General features: G+C 33.7%; 1 long non-coding RNA gene across 2 annotated transcripts; it reads left to right on the plus strand.

Moving 5' to 3' along the window:
- The first annotated feature begins 16,028 nt into the window (after positions 1 to 16,028).
- LOC130592157 (uncharacterized) lies at positions 16,029 to 21,510 on the plus strand. 2 transcript variants are annotated; one of them, XR_008970369.1, is made up of 4 exons: positions 16,029 to 16,772; positions 16,886 to 17,093; positions 17,538 to 17,629; positions 21,404 to 21,510. It is a non-coding gene; the product is annotated as an uncharacterized LOC130592157 (long non-coding RNA). The 2 variants fall into 2 exon arrangements; XR_008970368.1 differs by having other exon boundaries at positions 16,032 to 17,093.
- Positions 21,511 to 22,589: the final 1,079 nt, after the last annotated feature.

Raw genomic sequence — 22,589 nt, forward strand, 5'->3', positions numbered from 1 at the left:
ATGGAAAATACAATTTCAAAATTAGTTTTTCGTTGTCTACTTCCATGTAAGAAAAATAATGAAAATGAAATAAATATAAAAGGGAAAGTAAGGAATTAGTGAAAGGAATGTGTAAGAGAGATAAGGAAAACAATTTTCCCTTCATTTTGAAGGGAAAATAGTTTTCCATCATTGGGAGTATGATTTTACTCCAAGGGAAAATGGTTTTGCACTCCTTTGTCAATCAAACAATGTAAAACTGAAAATAGAAGAAAACTGTTTTTCAGGAAAATGTTTTGTGAAAGTATTGGGTCAGACCGTCTGACCCAATACATATTGTCAGACGGGCTGCCCAGTACTGTACAATTTTAATTTGTTTTGTTACGCAGAGCGAGTACCCCTACTTCTCTCATATTGAAGAAAGCCATTTTTCAGAATTTGAATTTCAGGAACTCCACTCGACGCCTCTTTCTCTCTCCTCATCATCTGTTTCAATCTAGGTTTTGGAAAGTTGAAGAAGACAAAAAAAATAGTAATATAGCCAAGCTTCCAAAAGAATGGGAATAACTCTGAAATCAAAAAGACCTCATGAAGACATTGATGAAGAAGACGAATTTGAATGGGATAATTACAACAAAAAAGAAGGGAAAATTTTTAAGAGAAAGAGATGAACTCCAAATCAAATAGGGGAGTGGTTTGACTTTTGAATGTGATAAAAATTTTGTGAAAGAGATTGCAGGAAGCAGAGGTGAGGGGAGGAGAGAGAAAATGATGTTCAGTCTTCATTCTTTTCCTATTTTCCATTTTCAGTTGGACTTTCTTTTGTTTCAGTTGGACTTTATTTTGTTTCAGTTGGACTTTGTTTTGTTTCAGTTGGACTTTGTTTTGTTTAAGTTGGACTTTTTTTTGTTTCAGTTGGACTTTGTTTTGTTTCAGTTGGACTTTGTTTTGTTTCAGTTGAACTTTGTTTCGTAATATGTATATCAACTGAAACACATAATGGACCAACTGAAAGAAATAATGGGCCAACTGAAAGAAATAATGGACTAACTGAAAAAAAAATAAAGACTACCTGAAAAAAAATGAAGACTACCTGAAACTCAAGAGAAGCGCATATTGCTGCAGAAGAAAATGGGGCGAAGGAAGATGCCCTGCTCTTATCGACTGAATAAGGCACTGATTACTTCATGAATGCCATCTGTTGAAATTTTGAAATACGCAGTAACATACATAGTCAGGTATCCTTGTTTGCTTGTAACATTTTCGTTAGCTGAAGGAGCATATAGCCATATAGTCAACAGTGTTTGTAATGAATTTGTTAACCTTCACCATCTTGATATTAGGAATTAGGAGTTTGAGACTTTTCCTTCTTTAAGGAAGGAGGAATGTATATTGCTCCAGAAGAAAATGGGGCGAAGAAAGATGGAACTATCAAGAAGAAGAAGAAAAAGAGATGGGCTTATTCTTCAGAATGTAATGTGAATGTGAGGTCCTTCATAAGAAAAAGAAGAAATGGAGTTACTCTCTGCATATATTTCTCAGCTTGCTGTGAGATTCAGATGATTCAGAAAATAAAATTCTCCTTCTCTCTTTCCTACAAATTCTATCTCAGCTTGTTGTTTAATAATGAAGAAGAAGGAGAAAGTGAGAGAAAGCAGAGGTTAGTATTTTGTTTTCTTTTCAGTTGGACTTTGTTTTCTTTCAGTTGAACTTTGTTTTCTTTCAGTTGGACTTTTTTTTCTTTCAGTTGGACTTTGTTTTCTTTCAGTTAGACTTTGTTTTCTTTCAGTTGGACTTTGTTTTCTTTCAGTTGGACTTTGTTTTCTTTCAGTTGGACTTTGCTTTCTTTCAGTTGGACTTTGTTTTCTTTTAGTTGGACTTTGTTTCGTAATATGTATACTAACTGAAACAAAAAATGGACCAACTGAAAGAAATAATGGGCCAACTGAAAGAAATAATGGACTAACTGAAAAAAAATGAAGACTACCTGAAAAAAAATTAAGACTACCTGAAAAAAAATTGGAACCACCTGAAAGTCGTCCGACCAAAGATTATGGTCGGACGAGTCCGACACAATACGTTCTACGCCCTACCAAACGGAGCCTTAGTATGTTATTTGGTTTAAGGTTATTTCTCTTGAAAATACAAGTTTCTAGGAAATATAATATAGATGTTGTGCTTGGTTGGAAAGAAATGAGAGAAGCATAGAAATTACAAATTTCAAAAGAAATATAATTTTATATGAAACATGAGAAATCACTCACCCCTCCCCCCAATGAAATTAACAAGGGAAATAATTTTCCATGAAATGTAAATTTCCATGAAAAATTACTTCACATGTGAACCAAACGAGGCCTAAGTGTTGTCTGTTTTGCTTTGTCGCGCTCTTCGCTTTACACGATTACATTCCCACTTGATGCTTTCCTAATTTCGTGGTTTTCACTGAGGAGGCAAGAACGACCGTCGGTTCATCTCGAAGATATACCAATCTTATATATTAAGTAGCATTATTGTTAATAATTTTTACGAATATCAAGTTGTGATTTTTCTTCTTTAATCTTTTTTTAAAAAAATAAAAAATCACGACTTAATATCATTAACATCTTATTTACGAAAATGACAGTTGATGTACAAAGTTTGTATATCTTGATGAATTAGCATTTTTCCAGGAGTCAAGGACCATTCATCTTGACGCTTAATACTGCCTACTTTTCTTGTTACAATAGTCTATTTTTACTTATTGAAACTTTTTACGGCTTATCTTTGGTTAGATGGTATTATATTAAACTTAGGGCATGTTCTCTTCGGCATAAAACAGCTGAACTGAACTGATATGAACTAAACTGATCCTGAACTGAACTGATTTGAACTGAATTGAACTGAACTGAATTGAATTGAACTGAAATGAATAGTGATATGTGAGAGTAAAAGTATTATCAAGAGCTGAACTAAACTGAACTGGTCTGAACTGAACTGATCTGATCTGAACTGAACTGAACTGAATTGAACTGAACTGAATTGAACTGAATTAAACTGAATTGAAAATAAGCTGGGGAGAACAGGCCCTTAATATCATACCAATTAGTTAAGCATGTGCAAGATGTTACCAACAACTACCCTCTCAGTTGTTGGTTAAATGCAGTAACTAATTAGTCAAATCTAGCGAAAAGATTTAGTCGCACACTTCGTGATGCGTGAATGAAGACTAAAATGAAAGCATCTCCCCTTTCTTTAATGATTCTTGAAGATTTTTTTTTGGAAATTCTTTAATTTCCTTGGACTTTCTTTAATGTTTTCATTAGTTTCTTCAATCAATTTTCCTTTTATGGTTTTACTTTCCACTTAAAAGAGGATCTACCTGGTTTGAGCTTAGGTTTTCTTTAAGTTCTTTAATTGTTTTAGGCATGTGATATAAAGGTAGAATCTTATCATGCTTAAGAGTCTCATATCTCTTAATCTTAATTGTGTTCGGTTATCTATACTAGTATATTACACAATTTTTTCACAAAATACCCCCGAGTTTTTAGAAAAATTCACTAGGTACTCTCGCACTTTTCAAAACTCTCTAGTTACCCCCAAGTTTCATGGTAATAAATCAAAATACCCTTAATGACTAAAGGTCAACTCCGTTAGTCATTGATCCTATTTTTTAACCCTAATTAACCACTCTCTCTGTCCCTAACCCCTCCCCCACCACTAAACCCTATATTTCACCGCCAAACAACTTTGTTTTTAAAAACGGACTCTACCAACATCCCTAGAAGAACACAATTTTATGAAGCTCATCAAAACGAGTACCAATAAATCGGTATTTTGGACACGCTTATCGAGGCGATATTAAACGATCGATTTCACTGCTAAGACGACTTTTTTTGAAAAAAAAAACGGACACCACCAACTACCTTGAAAGAACATGAATTTCAAGAGCCCATCGAAACAAGGACCAATACGATGATATCCTAGGCACGCTTCCTAAGGCGATATTAAACGGTCGATTTCACCGCCGGAACGACTTTGTTTGCGAAAACAAACGCCACCGATATCCCTTAAATGACACTAATTTCGGTAAGTCCATCAAAACAAGTACCACTATGTTAGGGATTAGGGAGAGAAAGAGAGGTTAATTAGGGTTTTTATAAGAAAAGTAGGGTTAATGACTATAAAGGTGTTTTGATGTATTACCATGAAACTCGTGGGAACCTGGTGAATTTTGAAAAGTGCGAGGGTGCTTGGTGAATTTTCTGAAAACTCGGGGGTAATTGGTGAAAAATTGTATAATAAAAGGCGTTCTTAGACAAGGAACGCTACTATGTTGCCTAAGGTCGTTTTACTCCAAACGATCCACATATAATAAAAAAATTAGATATTGCATAGTATAGAATTTTTGCACATGACTTCAAATTTATTTACTAAAGTCTTAACTACTAGTGATTGGACCAAGTGATATTTAGTTTATGTTTAGTTCACCTTATTGCAACTGATTTGATCTAAACTTATTTTTCTGATCTGAACTTACTTTTTCCTCATATGGTCTGGTTTGATCTTTGCATGCGTATTAGATTAAACTAGTTGCTACTGTCGTTATATAATATAGCCTAGGCTAAACCATATAACTAGCAAAGATTTTGACTTTATACATAATAAGATAGTAAATTAGGCATAAAATTGAATCTGAAAATGATAAACTAACATAACTTGAGTATATAATCAAATAATCTGAAGTACAAGTAAAATTCAACAATACAATCCAAACCACTTAAACTCAAATTAAATATGAATTCAAAATTATACTCGAGAGATATCAAAACCGATTTGAAAGTACAAGAGAAAGAGAGAAGAACTTATGAAATTGGTGCGGAGATACACACTTGAATTTCATATTTCACACATACGTCCAAGCTTAAATCTCACCCTCCTTAATTGTGTGCTAGTACTCCAACCAGAGGTTGTCTTCTTGTCGAACTCACGCCCCCAAAAAATGGTTCGAAGTTCTCACTCAAATTTCTCTAATTTTTCTCACAGTAATTTTTGGGAATTGCTTGCATACCATTTTCATAGCCCTCAATTGGATATTTATACCTATTTTTGCCACCATAGAGGAGATTTTCGAACCAATTAGGTGAAGAATTGGCCTCCAAGTTTTCAACCCTAAAAACCGACTTTCTTGCTTTTTCTTACTACCTCTTTGCAGCGCCATTTCCAACCTTTTCTTCTGATTGGAGGATTAAATTGCAACTTGTTTTTATGCTTGGCATTGAACTCGGTGATTTGATGAATGATGCATAACTTGTGAGGAAGAAGCTTTGCATATGTTGTTCTTTTCGTGCCTTTTCATTTTCTTTTCCTCTTCCTTCTCCATCACACAAATTCTTATATGCGGCCGGCCACACAGGAAGTTACAGGTGTGGCCGCGTGCGCGACACGCTGTCAGTCTATCATATCATTTTCAAATGGTCATATCTCACTTGTTTCTCATCGGAATCGAGCTTTTGACCATGCGTTCGAAAGCTATCGAGCCAAATTTTCATCTCCAAATTGAATCTCCCGAAATATTAAGTGTTATGTGAGATATAATCTTTTGAATTTGACCTTCATGCACAAACACTTATAAATAAATGAAGTTACTCTTATGAACAGATGTAGTTACTCGTATGACCAAATGGAGTTACTTGTATGAGTATGTGGTTACTATTAATGATAAAAGAGTGTCATTCCTAAAAAAAATGTGGTTACACTTATAAGCAAATGCGATTACTTTTGTAAACCTTTGAGGTTACTCGTATGATTAAATGAGGTTACTCGTACGATTTATTGAGGTTACTTGTATAAATAAACGAGTTTACTAGTATGAATTTATTGGGTTACTCATAAGATTAAACGAGGTTACTCATAGATTAAATGGCATTACTAGTATGAATTAATTGGGTTACTCATATGATAAAAATGGGGTTACTCATATAATAAAATGGGGTTACTTATCCATCTTCCTCACAAAAGTAATCCCATTTTATTATATGAGTAACCCTATTTTTATCATATGAGTAGCCCAAGTAATTCATATTAGTAATGTCATTTAATTTATGAGTAACCTCATTTAATCTTATGCGTAACCCAATTAATTCATACAAGTAACCTCATTCATTTATACAAATAACTTCAATAAATCCTACGAGTAACCTCATTTAATCATACGAGTAACCCTAAAGGTTCACAAACATAACTGCATTTATTCAAACGAGTAACCTCATTCATTCATAATAGTATACTGATTAGTAACCTCATTTATTCAAATGAGTAGCCTCATTTGTTTACAAAAGTAACTTCGTTTTTTTCATACGAGTAACCTTACTAGGTCACAATATTAACCTTATTTAATCATATGATGACCTTATGTGATCAAGTAACCCCAATTGTTCACAAAAGTAACCCCATTTTATTATTTGAGTAACCCCATTTTTATCATATGAGTAACCCAATTAATTCATACTACTAATGTAATTTAATCTATGAGTAACCTCATTTAATCTTATGAGTAACCAAATTAATTCATACTAGTAACCTCATTCATTTATACAAGTAGCTTCAATAAATCGTACGAGTAACCTCGTTTAATTATACAAGTAACTCCAAAGGTTCACAAAAGTAACCACATTCATCCAAACGAGTACTTCATTCATTCATATAGTAAACTGATTAGTAACCTCATTTATTCAAATGAGTAACCTCATTTGTTCACAAAAGTAACATCCTCATTAGTTCATAATATTAACCTTAATTAATCATATGATGACCCTATTTGATCAACTAACCCAATTATTCACAAAAGTAACCCCATTTTATTATTTGAGTAACCTCATTTTATCATATGAGTAACCCAATTAATTTATACTAGTAATGTCATTTAATCTATGAGTAACCTCATTTAATCTTATGAGTAACCCAATTAATTCAAACTTGTAACCTCATTTATTTATACAAGTAACTTCAATAAATCATACGAGTAACCTTTTGAATCATTCGAGTAACCCCAAAGGTTCACAAAAGTAACCGCATTTATTCAAACGAGTAACCTCATTCATTCATAAAAGTAAACTGATTAGTAACCTCACTTATTCAAACGAGTAACCTCATTTGTTCATAAAAATAACTTCTTTTTTTCATATGAGTGACCTTATTAGCTCACAATATTAACCTTATTTAATCATATGATCACCCTATTGATCAAGTAACCCCAATTATTCACAAAAGTAACCCCATTTTATTATTTGAGTAGCTCCATTTTATCATATGAGTAACCCAATTCATTCATACTTGTAATGTCATTTAATCTATGAGTAACCTCATTTAATCTTATGAGTAACCCAATTAATTCAAACTAGTAACCTCATTCATTTATACAAGTAACTTCAAAATATCATACGAGTAACCTCATTTAATAATACGAATAACCACAAAGGTTCACAAAAGTAACCATATTTGCTTATAAAAGTAACCACATTTCTTTATAGGAGTGACACCCTTTTATTGTTAAAAGTAACCATATACTCATACAAGTAATTCCATTTGGTAATAAGAGTAACTTCATCTGTTCATAAGAGTAACTCCATTTGTTATAAGTGCTTGTGCATAAGAGTCAACTTCAAAAGGCCATATCTCATAGCACACTAAATATTTTTTGGAAGATTCAAGTTGGAGATGAAAATTTGGCTCTATAACTTTCCAACGCATGGTCAAAAGCTTGATTCCGATAAAAAATGAGTGAAATATGACCATTTGAAAAAGAGCCGATGGACTGACAGCGTGTTGCACGCGGCTACACCTGTCCATTATGTTCCTCTTTTTGTTTGTTCTTTCTTTTGCTTTCAATTTTTGGGCTGAATTTTGAACTAAGATTAATTTGGACTTGTCTTCTTTGGCTCACCTCTTGGACCAATGTACCTCATTAGACAAAAGTAAAGTAGTAGAGTGCAATTAATAATGAAATTAAAACAATAAGGTATTATATCTAAAATTAACAAAAGTATATAAAATACACCAAATAATTATAAAATCATGGATATAATAATAAAATTAGGGAACATAAATATATTATATTGCGCACCTATCACTAAGTCATTTACTATTGAAGATGATTGGTAGGAGTATTCATTTTGTATATCTGATCTGATCCAAAAATTTCGGATCGGGAAAACTGCGATTTGAAATTTCAGGACGGGTCGGATATCCAAAAACTAAAAAAAAAATTTAAAAGGAAAAGTTCATAACACATGTTTTGGATAGGATTGGATCAACAGATATTTTGGGTATCCGCCCTTGAAAACACACATTTCGGATCGTATATCCGAAAAAATCTGCAAAAGTTCCATGTTTCGGATGTTCTTTGATTTTCGAAAATGAAAATTTTCGATTTGTATTTGATCTGTAAATTTTCGGATATCCGATCCGAAATATATGAAAACTAAAAATTGGATTGGATATCCGAAAAAATCGAACCAACAGAATCAGATATCTATGAACACCCCTAATAAGGGCCTGTTCTCCCCAGCTTATTTTCATTTCAGTTCAGTTCAGTTCAGTTCAGCTCTCTTCAGTTCAGTTCAGTTTAGTTCAGTTCAGTTCAGTTTAGTTCAGTTCAGTTCAGCTCTCTTCAGTTTAGTTCAGTTCAGTTCAGATCAGTTCAGTTCAGTTTAGTTCAGTTCAGCTCCATTCTTTTACAACCATTTTGTTAAATATTATTATTATTATTATTATTATTATTATTATTATTATTATTATTATTATTATTATTATCATTATTATCATTAATTATTATTATTATTATTATTTAAATATATATCATTACTATTAAGTATTATTATTATTATTATTATTATTATTATTATTATTATTATTATTATTATTGTTGTTGTTGTTGTTGTTGTTGTTTCTATATATTATTTTGTTTATTATAGATTTACTCATTATTATTACTATTATTATTAGGAGGAACATGATTTAGGTCAAAGCACAAATAAACCCACTTTTTTTAGCCCATAAACCAATCAAATCGCGTCAAGACAGTTTATGATGTACTTTTTGCGGTCCAACCCAATCATTATTTTTATTACTAAATATTTTTATATTATTAAATCTAATTATTAAAATAGTAATATTAATTTACTTCTTAGATATTATTGTTATTATATATCATCATCAAGTATTAATATATTAATACAAATAATATAAAATAATTATTAATAATTATTATTAATTATCATTATTATCATTAATTATTATTATTAATAATTTATGATTATTAATATTATTTATTTATAACTATCATTTAAAAATATCCAAAATACTATTATTATTATTATTATTATTATTATTATTCATTATTATTACTTATCATTATAATTATGATTTTTATTCATATTATTCTTGTTTAAAATATTATTTATATATTTATTACATTCAGTTTAATTTAATTCAATTCAATTCAATTCAATTCAGTTCAGTTCAGTTCAGTTCAGTTCAGTTCAGTTGTTTTATGCCGAAGAGAACAGGCCCTAATTGGTCAACCATGTTTTCTAAGGCATCAATACATACATATTTCTGCCTTTGAAATTGGTCCATAAAATCGATTAAGGAAGCACTATTACATTCGTTAGGCATAGAATCAAGAACATAGGAGGAATTAAAATCACATAAAATATTTTGTGGACAATCATAAGAATATATAGATGATGAAAAACCATATGAGCATGCATAAGATGAATCATAATCTTACTAATGATAAGATCTTCCAGAATCAAAATTTTCCTCACCGGAATAAGTTTTTAAAGGAACTCCCGAAAAATTTCCTTTTTGTATCTCCTCAACTTCCTTAAGCTCTTGAATCTATGTGACTATGTGAGTCTTGGAAATATGTTTAAGGGCCTGTTCTCTTTGGCATAAAACTGCTGAACTAAACTGAGCTGAATTGAACTGAACTGAACTGAATTGAATTGAACTGAATTAAATTGAATTGAATTAAACTAAACTGAATTAAATTGAATATATAAATATATAAATAATATTTAAACAATAATAATATGAATATTAAAAATAATTATAGTGATAAGTAATAATAAAGAATAATAGTATTTTGGATATTTTTAAATAATAGTTATAAATAAATCATATTAATAATTATTAATTAACAATAGTAATAATAATAATTAATGATAATAATGATAATAAATCATTATTATTTTATATTATTTTAATATATTAATACTTGATGATTATATAATAACAATAATATCTAAGAAGTAAATTAATATTACTATTTTAATAAATAGATTTGATAATATAATAATATTTAGTAATAAAAATAATGAATGGTTCGGACCGCGCAAAATTGCATCATAAACCATTTTGACGCGATTTAATTGGTTTATGGGCTAAAAAACGTGGGTTTATTTGTGCTTTTGACCTAAACCATGTTCCTCCTAATAAAAATAGTAATGATAATGAGTAAAGCTATAATAAACAAAATAATATATAGAAATAATAATAATAACAATAATAATAATACTCAATAATAATGACATAAAAATAAATAATAATAATAATAATAATAATAAGAGTAATTAGTAAAATAAATTAGACCAACATAATAATAATATTTAACAAAAATGGATATAAAAGAATGGAGCTGAACTGAACTGAGCTGAATTAAACTGAACTGAGCTGAGCTGAACTAAGCTAAGCTGAATTGAGCTGAGCTAAACTAAACTGAACTAAACTGAAAATAAGCTAGGAAGAATAGGCCCTAAGAGAATAGAATAACCAGCTTCAACTTCATTCTTTTGAGTATTAAGGTTTTGCACCATAGCAACAAGTTCCTTTTCTTCTTCAAGTAACAAATCTATATTTTTTACACCTGCAAAACTCAAACAAACAAAGTAACAAATTCCTAAATTAGAAAATAAATAATCTTATTCCTTGGCAATGGCACCAAAATTTGGTGAGTTGTCGAAGCGCATGAAAATTAATACCCTAAAACTACTAACTTGCAATTAGAAGAAGTAGCGGTCGATCCCATGAGTAATGTGTTTGATAAGATCCAAGACCTTAACTGTAATAGCCTACTACTTTTGTTTCCTAAAGATCTTCCCTGTTACTGTTACTACAGATATCAATGAGAATCAAGTTGTGTGGGGTGTGGGGTGTGGGGTGGGTAAAGTAGGAGAGAGAAAGGGGTTAAGATAAATAAACAAATAAAAAAGGGTTAAAGTAGGAGAGAGAAAGGGAGTGAAATTGAATTAATAATGTAATGGTGGACCACAGGGCCGTTCCTGAATATTATTGGGCCCAGGGCGAAATTTAAAAAATGGGCCCTTAACGCATAAGAGATTAAAAAAATTACTCAATAAAATTTTTTTTAATGAAAAGTTTTCATTAAATTAAGAAAAAAAAACATTGCAATCGCATGAGGGAAGAAATAAGGAAAACCATGGTAAAATGGAGGGCACACAACTATGAAATGTATGCTGGCAAAAAAAATTCGATGCTGATAGCAATTTTTTTTTTTAGATATGCTAAATAGAATATGAGATATCAAACTACAGTCACTATACCACATAGCATCTAGTGATCTCAAAGGGTGGAGATGGAGAAAGAACTTATTTAGCAAATTCAACAACCATAAGACTGATCCAATAGAACAATCATGAACTACACAAAATCAAGATAATCTAACTAAAACTAAACTAAACAAGTCCTTACAATTGCTTAGTTTTTTATTTATAAGCTTTACAATTAGGCAAGTTGTACGAAACTCCTTTGTCAACAACATTACAACAAAATCCAGGCCACTAATTCAGTAAGAAATCCAAAAACTATAATTTAAAAAAAAAAAAAAGCTTATTTCTTCTATCATCCCAACACCAAAAATCTGAATCTCAAATTATTAGGAAATAAAGTTCAGAATAATAGATAAAAGCTAGCATACAGGAAAGAAGAAGATTAGAATTACAAACCCATAAGTATTGTTGCTTGTGACTGCATATTCCATTAACAAACCGAGCTATTTTAGTTAAGTTTTTCTTCTTCAATTTGAAGTTTATAAATGGGGAAGAACATATTTTTGACTAATATGGGAAATTTGCAAGAATTTCAAGGAGAAAAAAAGGAAAATCGTTGAATTAAAGATTAGATTTTTGTTAACTGAATTGTTTTGGGCATATAGTGGGTAGGAGATGAAGAATTCCCGAAAAAAAAATCTTAATTTCGAAATTTATGAGTAATGCATTATACAAATGCAATTTTTCCCTTTTTAAATTGTAGAAAAAAAAAATCCAGTTGCTACATTTTGAAAAATATGAAAATTTTCCATGATTTTAATGGTGGTTAGAGAAAATTATGGAGATTAAATTTGGGTCTTGGAAGGAGAGAGAATAACTGAAGAGTGAAGAAGATGAAGAAGCGTCCTTTTTTTTTTGAAATTATGAAGAAGGATTTTGTTTGTCTGGGTAATTGTGTTTGACAGCAGTAGCACTAATTTCTCTTTCTTCCAATTTTTTTCTACGATTGGGCCCCTTTTAGGTTTGGGCCCTGGGCCATTGCCCCTCCAAACAAGGCTCAGGGCCGGGCCTGGTGGACCATATGATAGGGACATGAGAGGGTAAAAAGGGAAAAAAAATTCCAAATAAGGAATAAAGTAAAAGAGGAAAGATCTTTTGGAAACGCACTTAAACGGAAAAAAGGAAGATCTTTAGGAAATGGAGGGAGTATATTTTAAACAGGGTTAATAACGACTTTATAAATTAGATTTGATAAGTATAATAGTTGATATTTTCAGACACGTTTTAGTCAAAGTTAGCTATGTTCATATTAGTAAAGAAATTACTTTGAGAATTATTATTTATCGTCTAAAGTAAGTTCCAAGCACAAATAAGCTAGTATGAATTTTATATAATAGAGATATTGAGTTGAGGATTTTAAGCTTTGAAATAAAGAGAAACCTATTTTTAGTTACAATTTATCTCTCCTCACTCATGTCATCTACTCTAGATGCTAAAGCATCACTCTCTCTTCTTCATAACTTCTCAATCAGGTGCCAAAGTATATTTTCCCATAGATCAACTGATAGCTTATGATAGTTTAACTACCCAAGTGTTTGTTCCTCAAGCTTTTAAAATGAAAACCCCAAGGATAGGGCCGGGCAGGATATTGCTACCGTATCTCAGGGATGCATGGTTCAGACTACTCGTCAACATCTCATGGACGCAGCGGGCCTTGCTGCTATTTATTGGCAACAACGAGTCCGCGAAAAACATATTCAATCGGGAGAGGTGCCTTCGAAATTGTTGTTCAATCGACTTAAACAACGCCAAACCCATAATGCTCTCTACATGCTCCGGGATGCTAATGGTAATTGGGTGGATACCCCGGACGCCATACAAACTTTAGTTGTTGACCATTTTCAAAACCTTTATTCAGGCACTCAGAGGGAGACCAACAGTCCGGATGACGCTTCTGATTCCATAGACCTATCTCTTCGGGAATTGCATCTTCCTTCTTTGGGCTTTTTGGAGGCGTCGGCTTTACTTCGGCCGTTTACTGCAACTGAAATTCAGGAGGCCCTTTTTGATTTGGCGAATAACAAATCGCCGGGATTGGATGGGTTTCCCTCGGAATTTTTTAAACTCCACTGGAAGACAGTTGGCGAGCAAGTTGTTCAGGCGGTTTTGACATTTCTCACAACGGGTCATCTACTTAAAGAATGGAACCAGTCATTGTTAGTTCTCATTCCAAAAATTGCAGCGCCGGAGGAGGTAAACCATTTACGTCCCATTAGCTTATGTAATGTTGTTTATAAATGTGCTGCTAAATGCCTGGTTAATCGGATGAAACCAACACTGCCGCAACTTATAGATGATTTCCAGAATGCTTTTGTCCCTGGGCGGCAAATGGGGGATAACATTCTTATTTCACATGAACTTCTCCATGTTATAAATAAGCAACGAACAGGCTCTCGTCACCTTGCTGGCCTCAAACTGGATATGAACAAAGCTTATGATAGGGTAAGCTGGGTTTTCATTTTAAAAGCTTTGAAGGCTTATGGTTTCCCCGACCACTGGGTCCACCTCATTCACCAATGTATCACTACTGTTACGTATCGCATCATGATAAATGGGGTTACTTTCGATTCCTTTCAGCCTAACTGTGGGCTTCGCCAGGGAGATCCGCTCTCGCCATATTTGTTTCTCTTCTGTATGGATATTTTTTCCAGAATGATTTCTTTAGCAGTGGATTCCCGCCAGTTTCAAGGTCTTTCTTCTCGGCGAGGGGGGCCAGTTATTTCCCATTTGTTTTTTGCAGATGACGCCATGTTCTTTTTCAAGGCTACTCCTGATGCCGGTACTCGTCTTAAAACCCTAATTGATCGTTTCTACAACATTTCTGGGCAAATGATAAACCTACAAAAATCTTTTGTGAAGTTTAGCCCTAATGTCCCTCCATTGGTCAAATCAGAGCTAAAACAACTACTCTGCATTGATGCTAAAGCTTCCATTGGCACATATCTGGGTGTGTCAATCGACATTCAGGGGCCGAAGACCCAGCATTTTGGACCGCTAGTAGACACAATTTCCAATAAAATTTCCGGCTGGCAGCACCGACACCTTTCACAACCGGCTAAAATGATCATCATTAACACTATCTTGGTTGCTACTTTAATTCATCACATGAGTATCTTTCAGTTGCCGGCAAGCATTGTGAATAAGATTGATGGTATTTTGATTAGGTTTTTTTGGGCTAATACGCAAACAAAAGGTATCCTTTGGCGTAGGAAAGAAGTGTTGCAAATGACACGAGGGCAGGGCGGGCTGGGCCTTCGAAATATTGGGTTTTTTAATGACGCCTTGCTAATGAAGAGGGTTTGGCGCCTCCATCACAATCCGCAATTGCTAGCTTCTAGGGTACTAAAAATCGGATCCATGTCAAATGGTACCATCTCCGCCGCTTCCTCCGGGCCTCACTCTTGGGGAGTGCGAGGCCTCCGCCGAGCAACTTTGATGCTCTCTAACTCTTGTATATGGAAAATTGGAGACGGTAGGTCAGTCAGGGTTCTCAAGGATCAATGGCTCCATGATCACGTGCCGCTCTTACGCGACGATATTAATCTGCGCCTTGCAGCAACATTACGTGTTCAGGACTTCATTGTTGGGGATGGAGGTGGGTGGAATACTTTAAAGATCCACCGGTTTTTTATGCCGGTGAGTGCTCGGCGAATACTCACCATGGAACTTCCTACTCACTCGTCACCACCGGATAGCCTATACTGGCCGTTGACTAAGTCCGGGGCTTACTCTACAAAAACCGGGTATGCTTTTATTTGTCAGCAACAGCAAAATGATATCTGCAGCATGACTTCTCCAGAGCAGAAACGGTTTTTCACCACTCTCTGGAGTTTGAACATCATGCCTAAATGGAAACTGTTCATTTGGAAATTATGGCATAACAGTCTTGCCACAAACTCTAACTTACTGCGCAGGGGGATTGGAGGGGATGGTCTTTGTCCCATTTGCTTATATGAGGACGAAACCCTAGGCCATCTCTTCTGTAGGTGCCCTCTGGCCTTGGAGGTCTGGGATCTCCATATGGGCGGCCACATTCTGAGTGCGGCTCTGCCTGGCTCGTTTAAGGACTGGCTCTTGCACCAGGTTTTGGATTTTCGGGAGAAGGAAGGGCTCTCTAGCCCTAGTTTGATGAGGTTTATTGGCCTTCTTTGGGCTATCTGGATTGTTAGGAATCATCAAGTGTTTCGCAATATTCGAGCTACCTTAGAGGGACTACATGCGCAACTCACCTTAGGAATGGAGCAAAAAAGCATTATCACGAGTCCACGGCTTCTCCATCATGGATGCATGGGGGATCAAGTGAATTTAACTCCGGGCTTTTTGATTTCTGATCTGGGTCAAATGGCGATAGGCGCCCCACGACACACCTTTTACATTGATGGCTCCTGGGATGCTGAATCACAAATGGGAGCTAGTGCTTGGGTTGCAGTTAATAATACTACCAGGGTTCGACGTATGCAGGGACGTCGACTTGTTGCAGGTTCTGCCTTACAAACGGAAATCTTTGCTTGTCATTTGGCTTTAGTTTGGGCTACCAGTCAGGGGCTCCGTAGTCTCCTGATCCTAACTGACTCCGCCACTCTCATTCATCTTCTTAACTCCCAAGGCCCCAAGGATATCTCAGTCACCCATCTACTCCGAGAGATTAAGGGAATGGGTGGGGGATTGGAGTGGTGTCGCCTCCTCAAAGTCAACAGGCAAGCAGTCACCCAAGCCCATGACTTGGCTAGATCCTGTCAGGAGTCAGGAGTCCATTTTGATTATTTGTAGTTTCCTTTTCGTATATTTTTTGGATGTCAAAAAAAAAAAAAAACAATAATTTTCTCTCTCCTTCGATTTTATACCCCGTACTGTGCATGTTCAATTTCTGCATTTTTGAGTCGAAATTTTCCCAAAATTATTGCATAAAAGTTGTAGATCTCGAAAAGTTATTGAACTTAGACCCAAAAATCACTTGATTCGGAGTTCGTAGCTATGAGTTATGGTCTTTGCAAGTTTGGTGTTCCTACCTTCATTTCTCTCTCCTCTGTTTTTATTCCGACAATCTGTTGCATCAATTATCTACAAAATGAAATCCAATTTTTCTCTTTGTTTCTGAATCAAAGTTGTAGATCACTTCGAGATAATGAATTTGGGCACAAAAATCACTTGATTTGGAGTTCGGAGCTATGAGTTATGGTCTTTGTAAGTTTGGTGTTGCTACCTTCATTTCTGTCCTCTGTTTTTATTCCGACAATTTGTTGCCTCAATTATCTACAACATGAAATCCAATTTTTCTCTTTGTTGCTAAATCAAAGTTGTAGATCACTTTGAGCTAATGAATTTGGGCACAAAAATCGCTCAATTCGGAGTTCGGAGCTATGAGTTACGCCTTACACAAGTTCAGCACTGCTGATGTACTTTGTGTTGCGCTGCTGCCGTGGTTGGCTTTGTTTGCTCATGTTGTCACTGCTAACTTGTTTGCCTTGTTGCTGCCATTATTTTGGTATTCCTTTTCATATGAAGGTATAAGCTAATTTTTTCTTAATTCCTCATCTCCTTTGATTCCAATTCAATTGTGGTGCAATTGAAGAATTTGATATTCTGATTTTAGAAATAAACTTGGTTCTCAATTTTGTTATTGATTAGCAAATATAGTTATGATAAGAGTTGTTAAACTTAAAGATTGAATATTTTGTCTTTCTTATGGATTGAAGCTTCTAATATGAAGTAAGCCTCTTAAGTTTATAAAAATTGATTATTAGAAATTATGTTGTTTGATAATACTCTCTGTAATCAGAATGATGTTAATTAGAGATATAATTGATGTTGTGAGTTGGATTAGTGTAATGGGTTGTATATAAGGGTTGTGGTGGTTAGTTCATGGAAGAGCTTAGAAAGTATGAGTAATTCAATTTGTTTATCTAAATTGTTGTGAGGATGATTAATGATTGTTGTTATTGTTTTGAGGTCGTTGTTGGAGTATGTCTATGGAGATAATTTATGAAGTTCGAGCTATAGTTGGTTATCCAGAATGTCGAATTATTGGGAATTGTTTCAAGGTACACACATGTCCTTCCACCTTTGAATCTATATTCGTGTTTTATGTGATTTCATGTGCTAAGCTTAGTAAGCCTTTTATATAAATACAAAATTATTCAAAGTGTTATTCGTGCGTTTACAAGAGTTGTTGACTACATATCTGGTTTTAAGCTATGAGCGAAAGCTGTATATGTGATAAGTTTTACTAAGTGATATTTTTTTTGGAGAACTGATTGGAGGAAGTTGAATCCTTCAAGAACATAGATTTGTGATATTATTAAACCTACTTGTTTTCACACCGAATTTATAATAAATTTCTTAAGCTTAGTAAGTTGATCTTTTATAAGAAAGTGTAGCTACGAGAATTAAAGCAAGGATCTTTAGTATATCTAACTATATAAGTGGTTTTACAACAAGTACTCCGATTTACGAACTAAGCTGGGACGTCAACTCGATATCTTTATGAACTCGTTTTTGATTTAAACTATAGTTATATTTGAAAGTTTCAGAGAAAAAGAAAGGAATAATTTTGATAAAGGATGTTGAGTTAAATTTTCAGGTTCAAGACAATTGTGAAAATATTTGTGATATAATTTTTATATGGAATTCTGAAAGTTTGAAAGACTCTTTATTATGGTTTGAGTATTGGGAAATACTAAAGTTCATATGGAAAATTTCATCATAGAATATTCAATTATAACATGGAAATATGGAGTGAGATATTTTGATTTGCCATAGTAATTGTAGGTGATATGCAGTGGCAGAGCCACGTAGTAACAAGGGGTAGCACGTGCTACCCCTGTTTTTTTTAAAAAAAAAAATTAATTTTTTCTTTAAAAAAAAAAGGAAAGAAAGGAGAATTAGTGTTTGCGTGCAACCCTACTCCAGCCTGGCAGTCTTCTGTCACACCTCTCAAGCTTTACTTTCTTTTTCCGCTTTTCTCTCTCCTTCTTTCCTCGCCCTTCTCTCACACAGAGCTTCAATATCAACATGAATTAAACGCATCTCAGACATCCAGGTTTGAGATTTAAAGAATTGAAATTTAATGTATATTATTTTGCGTTACTAGTAGGTTGGGATTTTTTGTAATGGTGATTTGTGTCTTTGTGATAGTTCTTTGAGTAAATTTTTGAAATTTCTTGTTTAGATTCTGATTTTTTGTTCTTTGAGATTATTCCAGTAGAGAGAATTTGAATTTCTTAAGGGGAGAAAGGCATGTTAGTATTTTCTTCTTTTTGATTTTATTTTGGGGAGGTAAGAGGTTGTTGATGTATGCTTATATGATGGTGAGCAGTGAGAACATGGCTTGTTTGGCAAGATGTTAGTGAGACAATCAATAGACAAAGTTGAGTCTACCTTTCAATATATGGCCATAGACAATGTCTCAGTGAAGAATTTGAGTAGGAAATCAATAAACACTAAACAAAAGTTCAGCACCAAATGAAAAAAAATTCTAAACTCATCTCAGTTTTACTTTTGGGAATATATGTAATGTAAGGATCTACAGATTTGTTAATATGATAATTTTTGATAAGTGAATTCGAAAAATTAGGCAGCTTGTGATGTTATGTTGTGATTTTGATTTGCAACGTTATTTATTCGTGTTCTAATCTTGAATTATAATGGGCACAAAGAATGACTAGTTGAGTTGATTAGGATTCCATAATGCTAATCAAGATCATTCTAATTCAAGTCTTCCTTCAACTCTACCAAGCTAAAAAAAAATCATCTCCATCAAAAATTTAGTTTTCTAAATAACAGAATAATTGCTTTGGCTTCTTGCCAAATGAATTTTTTCAAGTAGTGAAATTTTTTTTTGAATTCGATTTGAATAATTGCAATTTCCTTCTATTAAATTACATTAGAGATTTTTTTGGATTTTATACCTTAAAATTTCAACTATTTTTTGTATTCTATGCTACTATAACATTACGCTACCCCTCATTTAGAATCCTGGATCCGCCCTTGGTGATATGATAATGTAATAAGGTTATATTCTGGCAATGAGAGTTCATGTATTGGGAATAAGAAAACCTTTAAGGGGAAAATTCATATCATGAGAATTTTGGAATGCTATAGTTTAGATGCTATAAGTTAAAGACGGTAGTCCAAGTACAAAGAGTACTATTATGATGAAAGAAATTGCCAAAACGTGTTAGAGGATACCTTATAGTCTCCAAGTAAAATATTACAGGTTAATTGTACGAGCTTAGAATTGGGTCTCGATAATAGTTAATTATCTTATAAGTCTTTGAGGAACATATTTTACATTTGATTATGTTTTGGGTTCGATTGCGGAGAGACATTTGACTTTAAATATGTTTTATGTATATTACTTTCTTTAAAAGAATATTTGAGATAAGTGAGATTATTTGAGATTCGAGTTTGTGTTATAATAAGATTATTGAGGTTCAGGTATTTTGGATATGTTAATTACATTTCAACATTGTTTTGTTTTATATTAATTTTCGGATGGAAGTTTAAGTCGTTGATACACTTTGGAATTGAGTATGCGATACGAATTGAGAACAAGAGTTTAGTTTTAAAAGATATAAATTTGTGTTATTGAGGAAATAAGTATTATGATTTAGTTATTGTTTTATGGGGAAAGTAAACAACATTTATGGAGCGGGTATTGTTCCTTTGAGTAGTCATGACTTAAAAGTTATTGAGGTTAAGTTTTGGAAATTCCTAATTCGAAGTATCGAGCAAGAAGTTATGTTCATTTTAAGTTCAGTGTTTTGCTGTAATTATTTTGACAAAAGTTCCAAATGTTCGTTAACTCAACCCTTTTGGTAAAGTTTAAATGAGCACACTAAGTGCCTATACGACTTTTACAAGCAGTAAAGAATTGATTATTTCCTTATATCTTTACACGTAACTAATATGTGAAATTGTTGACGTAAAACAAAAGATTTCAAAAGAAGATCCAAGTCTTGCAATGATTAGCAACACCATAGTAGGTGATTTTTTTCCTCTTCATGGTAAATATGTGTTCTTTGAAACACGTGTGGTATTGATAAACTGTGCATTTAAACTATTTATGTAAATAAACTATGGATACAAGTGGGTAAAGGCCGATACCAAATAAGGTACGGTATGAACAACAACCCTTGGAGGATGGGTGATCTCCTTTCGAACCCTCGCTGGGTGGGTGAAGTCCAGCAGATAATAAAAATGGGACATGTCCTGGTTAAGGCTTGCAAGCATAAATATTTAAACGGTGGGGTGACGACCTCCATTAGCTTAGAGACAGTCGGCTCCTTGTGTAAGGAGCCCCTCTCTATTCGTGTTCGCTTTACCCAAGTAAATTAAATGCTATAGACCCAAAGGGTTTTGAATGATCTAAGTTGTGATAATCATGATAAAAATTCTTACTTTAAGCGATTGTGCAAGGATAGTAATCCTGAAATTTTTAAGCAAGCACCTTACTTGTGAAGCATACTGAATTCTAGCATGAATTGTACGAATGGTCTTAAGCCACCAAAATGAGGTTTTGGGGTGAGCTTATGTATTTCAACTGCTGTTGAATTTTGTCTTTATGGCAAGGAACTTACTATCTGTAGTATATGTATGAGTACTCTCTATATCGGACTTTCTAGTTAAGGGTTGCTGGTGTCGTATAAAAACATTTCTAACTATTTGATTTTAAGTATTTTGAAGTTGGGATTGTTCCACTTGATGAGTAATAAACCGCACAACTATATTTTAAGCCACTAAAATGAATTTCTGGTTGGACAGTGTGTGTACTCAGTTTTTTGATTTTGTTCTTGGAACCTGTCCTGGTGGGGCAGGGTTCATTGTTAGTGATTTTGCAGGGTTGATGTCGAGGACTTGGAATATGATTATTGATCAAGAAGAAGATTTTATGTTATGAAATGGTGGGCTGAGGTTAAAGTTATGATGCTTTGTTTTGAAGTATTCGTAATCTGTTATTTGATTTTCAAGTTGTTATGTTGTGGGCCCCTGACCACAGATCCAGGATCATTTTTAAAGGTTTTGTTTCCGCTGTGAATAAATGTAAATTCGAGGTTTGTTAAGTGTTGATTGTGTTTTGTGTATCTTAAGTGTGATTAGTTAGCAGCTCGGAAGTGCGGGCTATTACAGGTGTGAATAAATGTAAATTCGAGGTTTGTTAAGTGTTGATTGTGTTTTGTGTATATTAAATGTGATTAGTTAGCAGCTTGTTAGTCTTGGACGAACACTTAAGCAACTACAAGGGGGGGGGATGAATTGTAGTTGGAGAGATTTTCAAACTTTTTGCGGAAAAAAAAGAATGAACAAGTAAGAAAGAAATAATTGCATGAATTAAGAAAGAACTAGGAACACGGGATTTTTACAAGGAAAACTTCCTAGGCCCAATAGGAAGAAAAACCTTGACCACGAGGGATTTTGACTCAATTCTCTTTAATAACTTTTAGGCCAAAAGACTCTTTTTGTACAACCTAAACTCGGACCAACTCTGTTCCTCTAGGAACTGGTTCCCTGTCAGCCTGTTCCCCCTGAACAATTGACTTCTCCCTTGACTTCACTCAAAGCCTTTTCTCTTTCTCTCTTCTCTTTCTCTTTTTCTCTCAAATTGATTACAGACTTAGATTCACTCAACCCAATCTATAATACATCAATTTCTAAGAAGAAGAAAATCGAATGTACTTTCTCTAAGAATATTACATAAAATTCTGAAAGTATTATTAAAAGATCCGTTACAAATGCCTATTTGTAGAGACCTAATTTCTCAAGCGCTTCTCCACGATTTTCTTCAAAAACTTCCCCCACACGTAGCTTCAGCTACTTCTCCATGATCTTTCCGTTGAAGTTTTGCCGTTGATAGTTTGTTCAGTTTGGCTTCCACGATTTCAGCCACGATCTCAGCCACTTCTCCATGTTCAGACGCCTCACAAATAGCTAGGTTGTTGCGGTTCCTAAATTGTAGGAACTAGCTCAACGTTCACTTTGTTAGCGCCTCCTTAGGTTAGTGTT

This window comes from Beta vulgaris, chromosome 1 (genome assembly GCF_026745355.1).
Source record: "Beta vulgaris subsp. vulgaris cultivar EL10 chromosome 1, EL10.2, whole genome shotgun sequence".
Lineage (NCBI taxonomy): Eukaryota > Viridiplantae > Streptophyta > Magnoliopsida > Caryophyllales > Amaranthaceae > Beta > Beta vulgaris.